Below are 13536 nucleotides of genomic sequence, written 5' to 3'. Positions count from 1 at the left end.
AAGCGCATAACTCGAGAACGGCTGAACGGATTTCGATAATTCTTTTTTTATTATATTTCTTGAAGTACGAGGATGGTTTTTATGTAGAGAAAACGTAAATATCTACCACGGGCGAAGCCGGGGCGGACCGCTAGTCTTATATATAAAAATGAATCGCAAAATGTGTTGGTAAGCGCATAACTCGAGAACGGCTGAACCGATTTCGATAATTCCTTTTTTATTATATTCCTTGAAGTACGAGGATGGTTCTTATGTAGAGAAAACGTAAATATGTACCACGGGCGAAGCCGGGGCGGACCGCTAGTCTATAATATAAAAATGAATCCCAAAATGTGTTGGTAAGCGCATAACTCGAGAACGGCTGAACCGATTTCGATAATTCTTTTTTTATTATATTCCTTGAAGTACGAGGATGGTTCTTATGTAGAGAAAACGTAAACATGTACCACGGGCGAAGCCGGGGCGGCCGGCGGACCGCTAGTTTAATTATAATAATTTCCCTTGCATTACGCACATACAACTTTTACCGTTTATTTTCATAATTCATCTATACTAATATTATAAAGCTGAAGAGTCTGTTTGTTTGAAAGCGCTAATCTCAGGAACTACTGGTCCGATTTGAAAAATTATTTCGGTGTTAGATAGCCCATTTATAGAGGAACGCTGTAGGCTATATATCATTACGCTAAGACCAACAGGAGCGAAGCACTGTGGGTAAAACCACGGAGCACCGCTAGTACACTATATCCGTCCGTACTCCGTATACGGTATATTCATATAATAAATTTATTTTGTAACAAAACCTTCACCAACAGCAAGGCCGCCATCACTAGTCTATTTTATATTTAATTAATTTTTCCCTGCGTTACGCAGACACAATATTCACCCGTGTTTTTCCAATAATTCAATCGCAACGAACGAGCGACCATGTAACACAATTAACCTGTATTGTTTTGTGATAAAGATTTATAATTTGACTACTGTGTTTACAATAATGCTTTATGCACGATGATTGATTGATTTAAAAGGGCAACTTTCTTGCCGGTTCTTCTCCATAGATACTGCTTTCCGAATCGGTGGTAAATGTTAAAAATATGTAATGACGTTTCAAAAGTGCTACTAGAAGAAGTCTAATTGAATTGAATAAGTTTGAGTTTGTAATGATTAAATGTACTGTAATTTACTTTGCCTTTGCCTCTATTTCGCAATTTTCTAACCCTAATAATAAAAGCTAGATATCGTTTTTTACATAAATATGGCATGTAAGAAAAAAACAACGCCCGTTTCTAAGGCTTAATATAGTGGCAGAAAAAATACTTATCAAACTGTATGTATAAAAAATGTGTGCGTGTTCTTGTGTACACACGTAAGAAGTGAAAATTCTTTATGACCTTATTTTTCAAAAAATAACTATATGCAACTTTACAGAAATACGTCGAATCACGCGTGGTAGGGATAAAAAAAAGATGGCGCGTAACGGAAAAATGTCACGCGTAATATACACTAAATTTTTTTCCAACCCCGATAAAGAAGTTTCACTTCAAAAATAATACGTAAGTAATATCAATACTCTATATGATGATTACATATTGATAATATTATGTTCGAACAATTCTCCACATATGAAATTACGACCAAATTGTTTTCAGTTTGAATAGGCTTCACGCACACAGCTGCGTATTTAAGCGAGTTACGGCTGTGTATTCTTTGTGAAACACATGATATTGGACAGCTACGTAAACTAAACTCAAAACATTTTTTGCAAGTTATATATTTTGATAGGTAACCTATTAAAAACTCGAATTTCTATTACCCGAATCTTGAAACCCCGAAAACGGTTGTTAGAACTTTTAAAAGACAGATGTAATGAATGACAAATTTTTAAAATTCCTTTTTTAATTTCCCAGATGAATCAATTTCCAGATGCACCAAAACCAGATTTTTAAAAAGTATTTTTTTGTTTCCCGTATTCTCATAATCCAGATCTCATTATACCAGATTCTCAGAATACTTTTTTGTGTTTCCCATCGTACCATTTTCCAAATAAACTATTGCCAAATTTTCATAATCTTTTTATTTGGTTCCCATATAATCGTTTATCAGATAAACTATTGCCAGATTTTCATAATCTTTTTATTTGATTTCCATACAATCGTAATTATACCTTTACTATCGACTGAAAATAAACATTGTCAGTAAGTAAATTTATTGTTTTACTTGCCCATTAGAAACAGTTTTAAGTGTCAAATTCGACTCAGTAGGTTAGGTTAGGTTTGAACTGCGACCCCCACGCACGAGCCGAGCGAGCGAAGCGAGCGTGCCGCGGTAGCGGCCGGCGAGTGCCAGAACCGACTCGCTATTGTTTTACTTGCCCATTACAGAAAGGTTTAAGTGTTAAAATAATTTCAGTAGGTTAGGTTAGGTTCGTGCTGCGACCCCCTGGAAGGATTTCGTACGCGGAGGGGCTGAAAGGCCGGTCTGTCGTCTGACGACACGATTGGTTCGACGGCCAGGGATCCATATAGCTGGCTGGCTGGCTTGAAGGCCGGCTGGCCGGGCTGGCTGGAACCGGCTGGTCACACCGGCTGCCTCGCTGGCTGGCTAGGGGGCCGGCTGGCAGGCTGGCTGAAACCGGCTGTCCCACCGGTTGGCTGGCTGGCTGCTTTGAGCCGCGGCGGCTGGCTGGCTTGCTGTCACCGGCTGGTTGTCCGGCTGGCTGGCTGGCTGGCTGGATGGCTGGCTAGCTGGCTAGGATCCTCCGGGGGGCCAGGATTGGCTCAGGTGCCGTTGTGGTACGGCGAGGTATGGCGGCTAGTGGTCGCGGCCTGGCAATTTGGCTGGGCAAAATGGGGTTGGAAGGTCGATCGGGGCTCGTTTGGGTCTCGTTCCGACCGACTGGCAGGGGGCTGCGCTTTGCGGCGGTGGATGGCGGCCAGAGGCCGCGCGCGTTGTTTTTTGTTGGTAGTCTAACTACCAACAAAACAGGGGGCGGGATCCCGACGCGTCACTTTTGTGACACGCGGTGACTCCTGTAGGTGGGAGTAGGGCGGCGGCTGTCCTGCGACAGCCGTCTGCCAACTCGTAATCCGGTCCGTGGGGCCGGACCGAGGGCCGCCACCTCTGGTGTGAGGTGGGGGCTGCGAGGGAAACCTCTATAAAAGTGCGCCGGAGGGTCCTTCGACGCGTGAATCACGTTTCAGAGGGCCTTTCGGCGCGCGCCCTTCGGCCGGTCGGTGCTGGGGTCGAGGGTTTGGGGAACGCCGATGATGGAACGGGGAACAATCCATCATCGGCGAGCGGGTGGCGTGAGCTCGTGTACAGCTTGCGCCGCCCCGGGGTGGGCATTTGGTGGAGGGCCTGGAAACGGGCAAGTGGCGGAGGGCCTGGAAACGGGCAACTGCTGGGCGGGACATGCGGAAGATTGCAAATGTGTACCCGCATCCCGTCTAAAGCAGCGCGTTGGTACACGGTGGGGTTTTGGTCGGTAGGAATCCGACATAACCCACGGCTCCTTCCCCGGGAGCCGTGGGTATCTTAGGCAAGATTTCCCCACTTGAAAAAAAAAAAAAAAAAAAAAAAAGGTTTGAACTGTGACCCCCTGGAAGGATTACGTTTTGCTGGATATCGTTTATTTGAATTTCAAAAATCTGAACATTGTTTGTCTGGATATCAAATAACAGTATTTCAAAAATTTGTGTTTTAAAAATCTGGCTTTCGTGCATATGGATTACGGTCATCTGGATTTTGTGCATTTAGATTTCGTATGTCTGGAACTCATTCGTCTGTATTGTAAAACGTCTTACAAATAAAGAAATGGGCAAATGAAATTCGGAGTAGCGATTATATGGCAAACAAAACTTCGAAATTTTAAAATTCGGGGTTATCAAAAAATGTCCAAACGTTTTCTGGATTATGATATTCGGAATATTAAAATTCGAGATTAAGATAGGTAACCATTTTGATATATACATATATGCAACCTATTGTAATAGCGGCACTAATCTATACTTAAAATTATAAAGCTGAAGAGTTTGTTTGTTTAAACGCGCTAAACTCAGGAAATACTGGTCCGATTTGAAAAATTCTTTCGGTGTTAGATAGCTCATATATCGAGGAAGGCTATAGGCTATATATCATCACGCTAAGACCAACAGGAGCATAGCAATGCGGGTAAAGCAGCAGGGCAGAGCTAGTAATAATATAAAGCTGGAGTGTTTATTTCGCGCTTTATATTATAACGTGCTAATCACTCCGAACTACAACTACAACACTCGAAAACATTTCATAATTTATTTCACCGTTGGATAAATACGTGATTTCTAAGTGCTTTAAATTGGCCATATTTGACCTGATCGCTAATTGGTTAAAAATTAAAATATACAACAAATAAAAAACGCAACGCACGCATGCGTTACAGCGTTTTCAAACATGGTTTCTGTGCGTATGTTTTACGTAACATGTCAGCAATCAATTTACAGTGTTATTGAATTAAAATGTTTGTTTTCATGTTTTTTTTATAGACGAATCAGTTTCATAACTATTTGTTTAGTTTTAGTGATGATATGGGCAATAGTCTGTGATTTTAAATAATTATTATAAAAGAAAGTCGTGTTAGTTACTCCACTTATAACCCAAGAACGGCTGAACCGATTTAGCTGAAAATTGGCAGGGAGATTGTTTAGAGCCAGGAGAAGGACATAGGATACTAAATATGTACCACGGGCGAAGCCGGGGCGGACCAATAGTAATTAGATAAATGCGAAAATATGTTTGTTTGTATTTCTTTCAAGACGCAACGAAGCAATTTTATAACATGATTTTTGTTTCTGAAGTCTGGAGATGGTTAGGTTAGAGAGAGATTTTTGTACCATGGTGAAAAATGTTATTAAAATGGGAATTTCCTTTTGCCATGCGGGCAAAGCTTATATTAGTGTGGGCAGTGGGAGTAATAAACAATTTAATAAACAAATTAAGTTAAATATAAAAAAGAGAAACTTCTTTGACAAAATTCAAAGATACCAAAATCGTCGCATTACCACAGAATAATAACTAGTAGTGCGTTACTCCATGACGTGACGGTATAGCCATGACGCGACCTTGAAACTTTACTCTCAACGCGCCTAAAGAGGTTTCACTTCAAAAATATGTACCTATATACTCGCATAATGACATAACATGTTTATACTTTATAGCTTTTAAAAGTAAATAGCCTTTATCACTTTAAAACTACCCTTTTTACACAATACAGAATCAAATCTACAAATTCCAAACACCCCTATAGATATAAATAATTGGCCGTCTCGTGACGTCACGTGCCATGACGTCACACACGCGTGCGCATCTATCAAACGTTAAGTATGTAGGGTGTAGTGGGTTTATTTGATTTGTGGATTAATTTAATAGCTTGTAAAAAGGTTTGAACATTACAATTTACTCTTTGCTTTTTTAATTTTGTTTTTAAGTTCTATTGGCTATAGGCTATATTATATCATCACGCTAAGACCAAGGAGAGGAGCCACGCGGGTGAAACCTCGAAGCGCAGCTAGAAAACAAATAAATAAAGAATCAATCGTGTATCAAACCACGAATTTCACATAACAAAAAAAAAACAAAAAATATCCCAAAATTCTCACAGCATAGTCACCCCGTCCCCAGGGGCCATGATTTATGGTGCCACCATGCCACGTGGCCGGAAGGTGTACCAACTACCAGGGGTATATCTTGCACAATTAGTTTTGGCCCGTTTGGGGTCAATATCATGAGAATAGTCGATTGTTTATTTATTTATTTAAATCCTACTAATATTATAAATGCGAAAGTTTGGGAGGATGGATGTTTGATACTCTTTCACGCAAATACTACTGAACCGATTATTATAAAATTTGGTATGTAGGTAGCTGAAGACCCAGAATAATACATAGGCTACTTTTTATCCCGTAAAGTCCACAGGAACGGGAACTATGCAGCTTTTTAGTTTATTATAAAGCGGACGAAGCCGCGGACGGAAAGCTAGTATCGCTATATTTTTTCACACTGATTCAACACGGACGAAGCCGGAAAAGCAGCTACATACTACATAATATGTTAATAGATACATTTTTTCAGGTCTTATTACTATTACACCTAATTCGAAAAAAAAACACGGAGTTTCCTGCCGGCTCTCTTATAAAAACAGTCTACTTGAAAATAAAAGCTTGATTTCAATTTTATTATAAACGTTTAACATAACATATAGACAAATACATATATTTTTTCCATATATTATCCTGCATTCCATATTTAACATATTAGAGAAACTGCGTCCTATACTAGGTTAAGACAACCCAAAAAACTTCCAAAGAATTCCAATATACATGAAAGTAATTTCATTAACTTTAATATTTTAACGTTCATAAATCACCCTCAAGCATTGGTGATAATTCTTAAGTTACAACCCTTCAGTGAAGTATTTTGTGAACTTTGATGAGTTTCTGCACGGTCTAACGGGCTACACGTTTAGAAATTATGTGTTTTTGATTTGAGAATTTTTACGGTAAGAATAAAAGAAAGTTAGTTTTTAAGCTATTGCATAGCTTCTATCGCGGGTCTTAAGCGCGGGGACCGAATCGAGAAATTCCGTAACGAAAAAACCTCACGCTCCCCACTCCGACGGGCTCGGAGGTGTGGCTTAAAGGCATGCTATGCAATAACTTTACCGCGGCAGTCCCCGAGTGCCACACGTCTTTTTTTATGTTTGAATGAACCTAAGTTATTCAAAGATAAAAAGCGTATTCAGTTTTTATAACCTAGAACTAGCGGTAAGCCCGCGGCTTCGCCCGCTTTATCTAAAACATAATAATTTATATACTAAAACCGTCCTCTTGAATCACTCTATCTATTAAAAAAAACCGCATCAAAATCCGTTGCGTAGTTTTAAATACAAAGGGACATAGGGCCAGAGAAAGCGACTTTGTTTTATACTATGTAGTGATTAGTACTTAAGTTCCTTATTTCCAAATAAACATATTTTTAGAATTTTGTCAAATAATTTATTAGAATAACGACTTTATTATTATAGTACAAAAATAAGAGCAATAACGTTGTAATGTAAAATTAAATAGATATATGTATATACAACTAGTGGTCCGCCCCGGCTTCGCCCGTGGTACCTACATGTTTAAACTATCCTATCTCTCAAGTTGGATCGAACTGCACATGGTGTGCGAATTTTATTATAATCGGTTAAGTGGTTTAGGAGTCCATTGAGGACAAACATTGAGTGACAAGAGATTTATATAATACATATTAAGATTATTACTAGTTATCTAATGTAAAAAAGTAAATACATACCTAGTTAATTTAAATTACGCGCCATGTAATATTTCAGTTCATATTCACTCACTCGTCATATCGTCACTTTCGAATACTTATTTATTATTATTTTTGTTAATTACACATTAATTAAAACAAAAAACTATAAAAGATAACACTCATTTAATATTGTTTTAATATTCGAAATAAATTTAAATATCGAAACATAATTTTTGAGAATTTTTTTTCTTTTTTCTTCGCGTTCACAACTTTAACACTTGAAAAAAATTGTCAAACACTTCTAGCTAAATCAAAATTTAAACCGTATTTTTTAAATAATCGTTTTTACACTTTAATTAATAAAAAATAATTATACTTTTAAATACAAGAAAAAAATCTAAGATTCTAATTTTGATTACAGCGCCATCTAGTTTTACTTTCAGTAAACACGTATCGTTCAACAATATAATATTATAGCTATAATATAACACAACCACACAGTTCAAGGGTCGAAATGATACTATGGGGCTTGAACCCCAATTCATAGGGGTCCCTAATGAATCTGTTATGAGAAATGTTTTGTATCTGTGCGAGGAATGTCTTGCGTCTTTCCCGCGCTTTTTTTGACGGCTGATAAAAAATAATTGTTTGACATTTCAACATTTGTATGTTTTTTTTGTGATGATTAAAATTTAAAATAATACCATAAATGTTGTGTAATTCTTATTATGAAATAACTTATCTGCTTCTATGTATTTGGAAGAAGTGCGAACTTAGATTTTAACGATTGTTATTGTTGATTGATTTTAACGATGTATTGATGTTGATTTATTAAAATAAGTGTTTTGTTTCTTGAAAGAAGAAGAATATGACGTAAGTAATTAATTTTATGTTTGTATTTTACGTTGTTGCTTGTTGTTAGAACTGCCATTTTAAAATAAAGATTATAATAGATGAGTGTCAATGTATACCTAGTTCTTACTTTAACTTAGAAAATAATTCCACAAATGTGATAAAAAACAATTTTTATTCGTACCATGTTAAAATCAACAACAAAACAAAATATACATAGGTATAATAATATTTATAGCATAGTCTACAATTTTTATACTATTAGCTGTGACAATACTGAATATAAAACTTCCGTGAGTATCCATCAAATTACCTATAGGGGTTGTCACGAATGGCTAAGCAAATAAGGGTGGATATTGACCTGCAAATTGCCTTTTAGCTTCAAGTTGCGTTATTGATTTTACATTTGAAGTTTTAAATGGAAAATTCTTCGTTAAACGATTGATCTATACTAATATTATAAAGAGGAAACCTTTGTATTTTTGTATGTTTGTATTGAATAGGCAAAAACTACCGGACTGATTTCAAAATTTCTTTTACCATTACTTAGAGGGATTCTTCCGAATCCGTATAGGCTATATTTTCCCGGAAAACGTAAATATGTACCACGGGCGAAGCCGGGGCGGACCGCTAGTAGGTATAAAATATAATAATTATAGGTATGTAGATAGGTACTTCTTTTCTAGATCTTTTCGCCCGCAACTTCACCCGCGTAGTTAAAGAAAACCTTCATACTTCTTGTTCCCGTGGGATTTTCAGCATAAAAACTATTCTATGTGTTAATCCAAGTTACCCTCTATATGTGTGCCCAATTTCATGAAAATCGGTTCAGCATTTTTTGCGTAAAAGGAGTAAAAAGCAAACAAACTTTCCCATTTATAATGTTAGTAGGATGGAGACTAGAGATTACATACTATCTATAATACTTATATATGCTTTTTAAATATATGTACTTGATTTTGCTAATCACTGTCTATCCGTACCTGTGTATGTTTAAATCTTCAAAACTACGCAACGGATTTTGAAGCATTTTTTTTGAAGAGAAACTGGCGCGTGGCGCCTTGAGTGTAAAATTTCAAGGTCGCGTCATGACGCGGGGGGGGGGGGATGGGGGCAAGGCAACGATTTTGTTATCTTTGAATCTTACCAAAGAAGTTTCACTTCTGACACGTGTGCTCAGCACACACGCTCTTTTTAATACATAGAGTGGTTCAAGAGGAAGGTTTTAGTATATATACCTTATTTGTTATGTTTTATATGCTTAAGTACCTATTATAACGCAAGCGAAGCCGCGGGCGGAAGGCTAGTTATATATAAATTGTTATCAATGATTTATTTAAGGGTAGATCCATATATCACTGTCAACTTATCAACTATCGATGGAGTTTGAAGGGTATGTGACGTCACATGCGTAAACGATATATAGGTCATATTATATAAAAAACTAGCTTACCGCCCGCGGCTTCGCCCGCTTTGTCTAAAACATAATAAATTATATACTAAAACCTTCCTCTTGAATCACTCTATCTATTAAAAAATAAAAGACGGGTTGCACTGGGGGAGTGCCGGCAGAAGTGAAAACTTGATTATTAACGTTGAGCATGTTTGATATTTTGGAATGGTATCCGTCACGCTTTTTCGATCAGGTCACGTGTCCTGACGCGAGTTTAACATTTTATACCCATTACAGAAAAAGTGCTCAAAGCCGCTAAAGAAGTTTTCACTTCAAAAACGTCAAAATCGGTTGCGTAGTTTTAAAGATTTAAGCATACAAAGGGACATAGGGACAGAGAAAGCGACTTTGTTTTATACTATGTAGTGATGTATGTGTGTGTTAGATCCCACTTTGTGGAAAGGTTGAGTAAAATGTAAATATTAAATTATACCTCTTTTCATCAGCTGATAGTTTTCATAAACTTTCTTGTATTATCTGAAACAATAAAAATATAATTTTATAAAATTACTAGCGGTCCGCCCCGGCTTCGCCCGTGGTACATATGAAAAATAGATGTTGGCCGATTCTCAGACTTACCCGATATGCACAGAAAATTTCATGAGAATCGGTCCACCCGTTTCGGAGGAGTATGCAGACTAACATTGTGACACGAGAATTTTATATATAAGAATTTTAGTATATAAACATTATTAATCACTAGCTTTCCGCCCGCGGCTTCGCCCGCGTTTTCAAAGAAAAACCCGCATAGTTCCCTTTCCCGTGGAATTTCCGGGATAAAATCTATCCTATGTGCTAATCCAAGTTACTCTCTATATGTGTGCTAAATTTCATTGTAATCGGTTCAGTAGTATTTGCGTGAAAGAGTCATACACACATATCTACATCCCTCCTCACAAACTTTCGCATTTATAGGTAATATTAGTAGGATTGTATTATTACGCCCAGATTGAAATAAATATATATACGTTCAAAATTTTGCAGCCTTTTAGATTTTCGGAGATTCATTTAAACTTTATAAAAAAAATAATCTATACTAATATTACATAGTTTGTTTGTTTGAACGCGCTAATCTCGGGAACTACTGGTCCGATTTGAAAAATTATTTCGGTGTTAGCCCATTTATCGAGGAAGGTTATAGGCTATATATCATCACGCTACGACAAACAGGAGTGGAGCCACGCGGGTGAAACCGCGCGGAGCAGCTAGTGCACTCATAAAATGAAAAATCTCTTCAAAGCAAGCTTATAACACGTCTATACAGTGTCTATTAAAAAGCGTTGTATCTTTTAAACTTTTCAAAACAGATTAAAAATTACTCATTCTTTATGTATGAACAAAATGTGAATCAAAAAGTCTTTTAAATTGCTAATGAGTAACTCCGTAACTTCCCGTTTAAAGTTTAGCCGTTTAGGGGGTAGCGGTGGTTATACATAAGAATTTAAGTTGCTTTTAAAAACATAACCAACGTTGCTTGTTTGTTGGTTATGATTTAAAGTATGCTCATATAATATTATAAAAGTTGAAAAGTTTGTTTGTTTGTTTGTACGCGCTAATCTCACGAAATACTGGTCCGATTTTTAACCGACTTCCAAAAAAAGGAGGAGGTTATCAATTCGGCCGGTATGTTTTTTTTTTTTTTTTTTTTTATGTATGTACACCGATTACTCCGAGGTTTCTGAACCGATTTACGTGATTCTTTTTTTGTTCGATGCGGGATGGTGTCGAATTGGTCCCATAAAAATTTTATTCGGATAGGCCCAGTAGTTTTTATTTTATGAGCATTTTTGTCTGTATATTTGTAAATGTTGCAAGTGCAAGTTTGAAGTCGGTTGTTTTTAACGCAGTTATCACTTGTAAAAATTCTTTTGGTGTTATATAGCCAATTTATCGAGGAAGGCTATAGCTATATATCATTACACTAAGACCAACAGGAGCGAAGCAATGTGGGTAAAACCGCAAGGCACAGCTAGTAAATAATAAAATTTCTTGTGCATACAGACAGAAACGAAATTATTTCAAGCAAATATAATTTAAATTAGTCAAAAGATTTGAGCAAACACTGGTCTAGTGTGAATTTATGAAAATCCGGATTTGCACGAGTTAGAACTCTTGAAATTTAAATTTCATATTAAGTACATAATAGAATAGGATAATTTAATAAAATGTTAGTTTTTAGGGTTCCGTACCTCAAAAGGAATAAACGGAACCCTTATAGGATCACTTTGTTGTCCGTCTGTCCGTCCGTCCGTCCGTCCGTCTGTCAAGACCCTTTTTCTCAGGTACGCGTGGAGGTATGAGGCTGAAATTTATATCAATTACTCAGGTATACTGTCCCTTGAAGCTGTGAAAAAATCAAACTTCTAAGCCAACGCAATCAAAAGATACAGCTGTTTGTGCCGCAAATTTTCGACACTTGCAAGGGAATCAAAACCTACAGGGTGCTTCCCGTGAACTCAGAATCTTGAAATTTGGTACGAAGCAACGTCTTATAGCATAGATAAAGGAAAAATTACGAAAACCATAAATTTTTAGTTACATCACATAATATATATATTTTTTAATAATTTTAAACTTACTACCCATTTCCTCATAAACGCGTAGAGGTATTAAATTGAAATTCATACCAAATACTCAGGTCTATAATACCTTTAAGCTGTAACAAAATCAAACTTCTATGTCAACGCAATCAAAAGAAACAAGGTTTGTACGGAACCCTCGGTGCGCGAGTCCGACTCGCACTTGGCCGGTTTTTTTTTACTAATGGTTAAAAAGAGGACTATGTGTGTGTCCAAACATATGTGTTACAGTATACATAATACCTATATAAAACACATTTTTTCTTACTAGGGGCCGTTCAAGTATTACGTAAGCACCAAGGGGGGGTGGGGGGGTCTCTGTTTTGCTTATTTTGGATGACATGGGGGGTAGGGGGGTCTAGATGATGATTACGTCATCGTTAGTTATTTAAGTTTTTTCGGGGATTCCCGCAAATAATACATATGCGTAGGCACTCGCTTTGAGAACTGATTAGGGGAATTACCGCGCATTAGGGAAATTACCGTGCACTATTCACTTGTCTAATAATTCACTCTCGTGCCGGCCGGCTGCAAGTGCGCATCTATCAGTATGTTGAGAGCACCAAGATGTTGAATGGCTCGATGAGAGTGACGTAGACATTCCAAAATCGGATGAAAGTGAGCAGACTCACAACACAGAGTCCAATGTCATCGATAACTTAGAATCATGGATTCAGGTTTCATGGACTGAAGACTGTTAATGTGTTCCGAAAATATTCTTTACTAGGTTTTCGCCCGCGCAGTCAAAGAAAACCCGCATAGTTCCCGTTCCCGTGGGATTTCCGGGATTGCGTCATTTGCTGGGATAAAAAGTAGCCTATGTCCTTTCTCGGGTATCAAAATATCTCCATACCAAATTTCATGAAAATTGGTTCAGTAGTTTAGGTGTGATTGAGTAACAGACAGACAGACAGAGTTACTTTCGCATTTATAATATCACACAGTATGGATGTTAGTTATGTTCTTTATTTCTGATTATATTTTTTTGTCATTTACTCTATGTGTATCAGTTAAACCTAATATTTTCATGAATTTTCCTATTTTAAAAATAACAATATAAAAAATCATTTATTACTAAAAATGTTTACGTAAGCATAAGGGGAGGGGGTAAGTGCTTTGCTTACTTTTGATGACAAGGGGGGCGGGGGGGTAAAAAATGGTAAGAAATCTGCTCACGTAATACCTACTTGAACGGCCCCCTACCTACGTTATAGCATAGACTAATATACTCAATGGTTATAGTAAGAACGAAGACAATGGTTCTAAATAGGAAAAGTACGTTGTTACAGTAACTACATAGTTATTACATAATAATTAAACTAGCTGGATCTCGCAGCTTCCCTCTGCATGGTTCCCAAAAAG

The 13536-nt window shown here is 37.2% G+C and overlaps 1 protein-coding gene across 1 annotated transcript in view; it reads right to left on the bottom strand.

The window, feature by feature from the left end:
* LOC149475276 (lachesin-like) overlaps nucleotides 1-13536 on the bottom strand; it is a 103434-nt gene that overhangs the window by 32296 nt on the left and 57602 nt on the right. The window contains exon 2 of the mRNA XM_089713743.1: nucleotides 10029-10072. The gene's annotated coding sequence lies outside the window, so the exon portion shown is untranslated. The remainder of the gene's footprint in view (nucleotides 1-10028; nucleotides 10073-13536) is intronic.

The sequence above is a fragment of the Colias philodice genome, chromosome 31 (genome assembly GCF_061535455.1).
Source record: "Colias philodice isolate Cphi_HAF_F1 chromosome 31, ilColPhil1 Martin Lab GWU primary, whole genome shotgun sequence".
Classification (NCBI taxonomy): Eukaryota; Metazoa; Arthropoda; class Insecta; order Lepidoptera; family Pieridae; genus Colias; species Colias philodice.
This window is presented reverse-complemented; position numbering and strand designations above follow the sequence as displayed.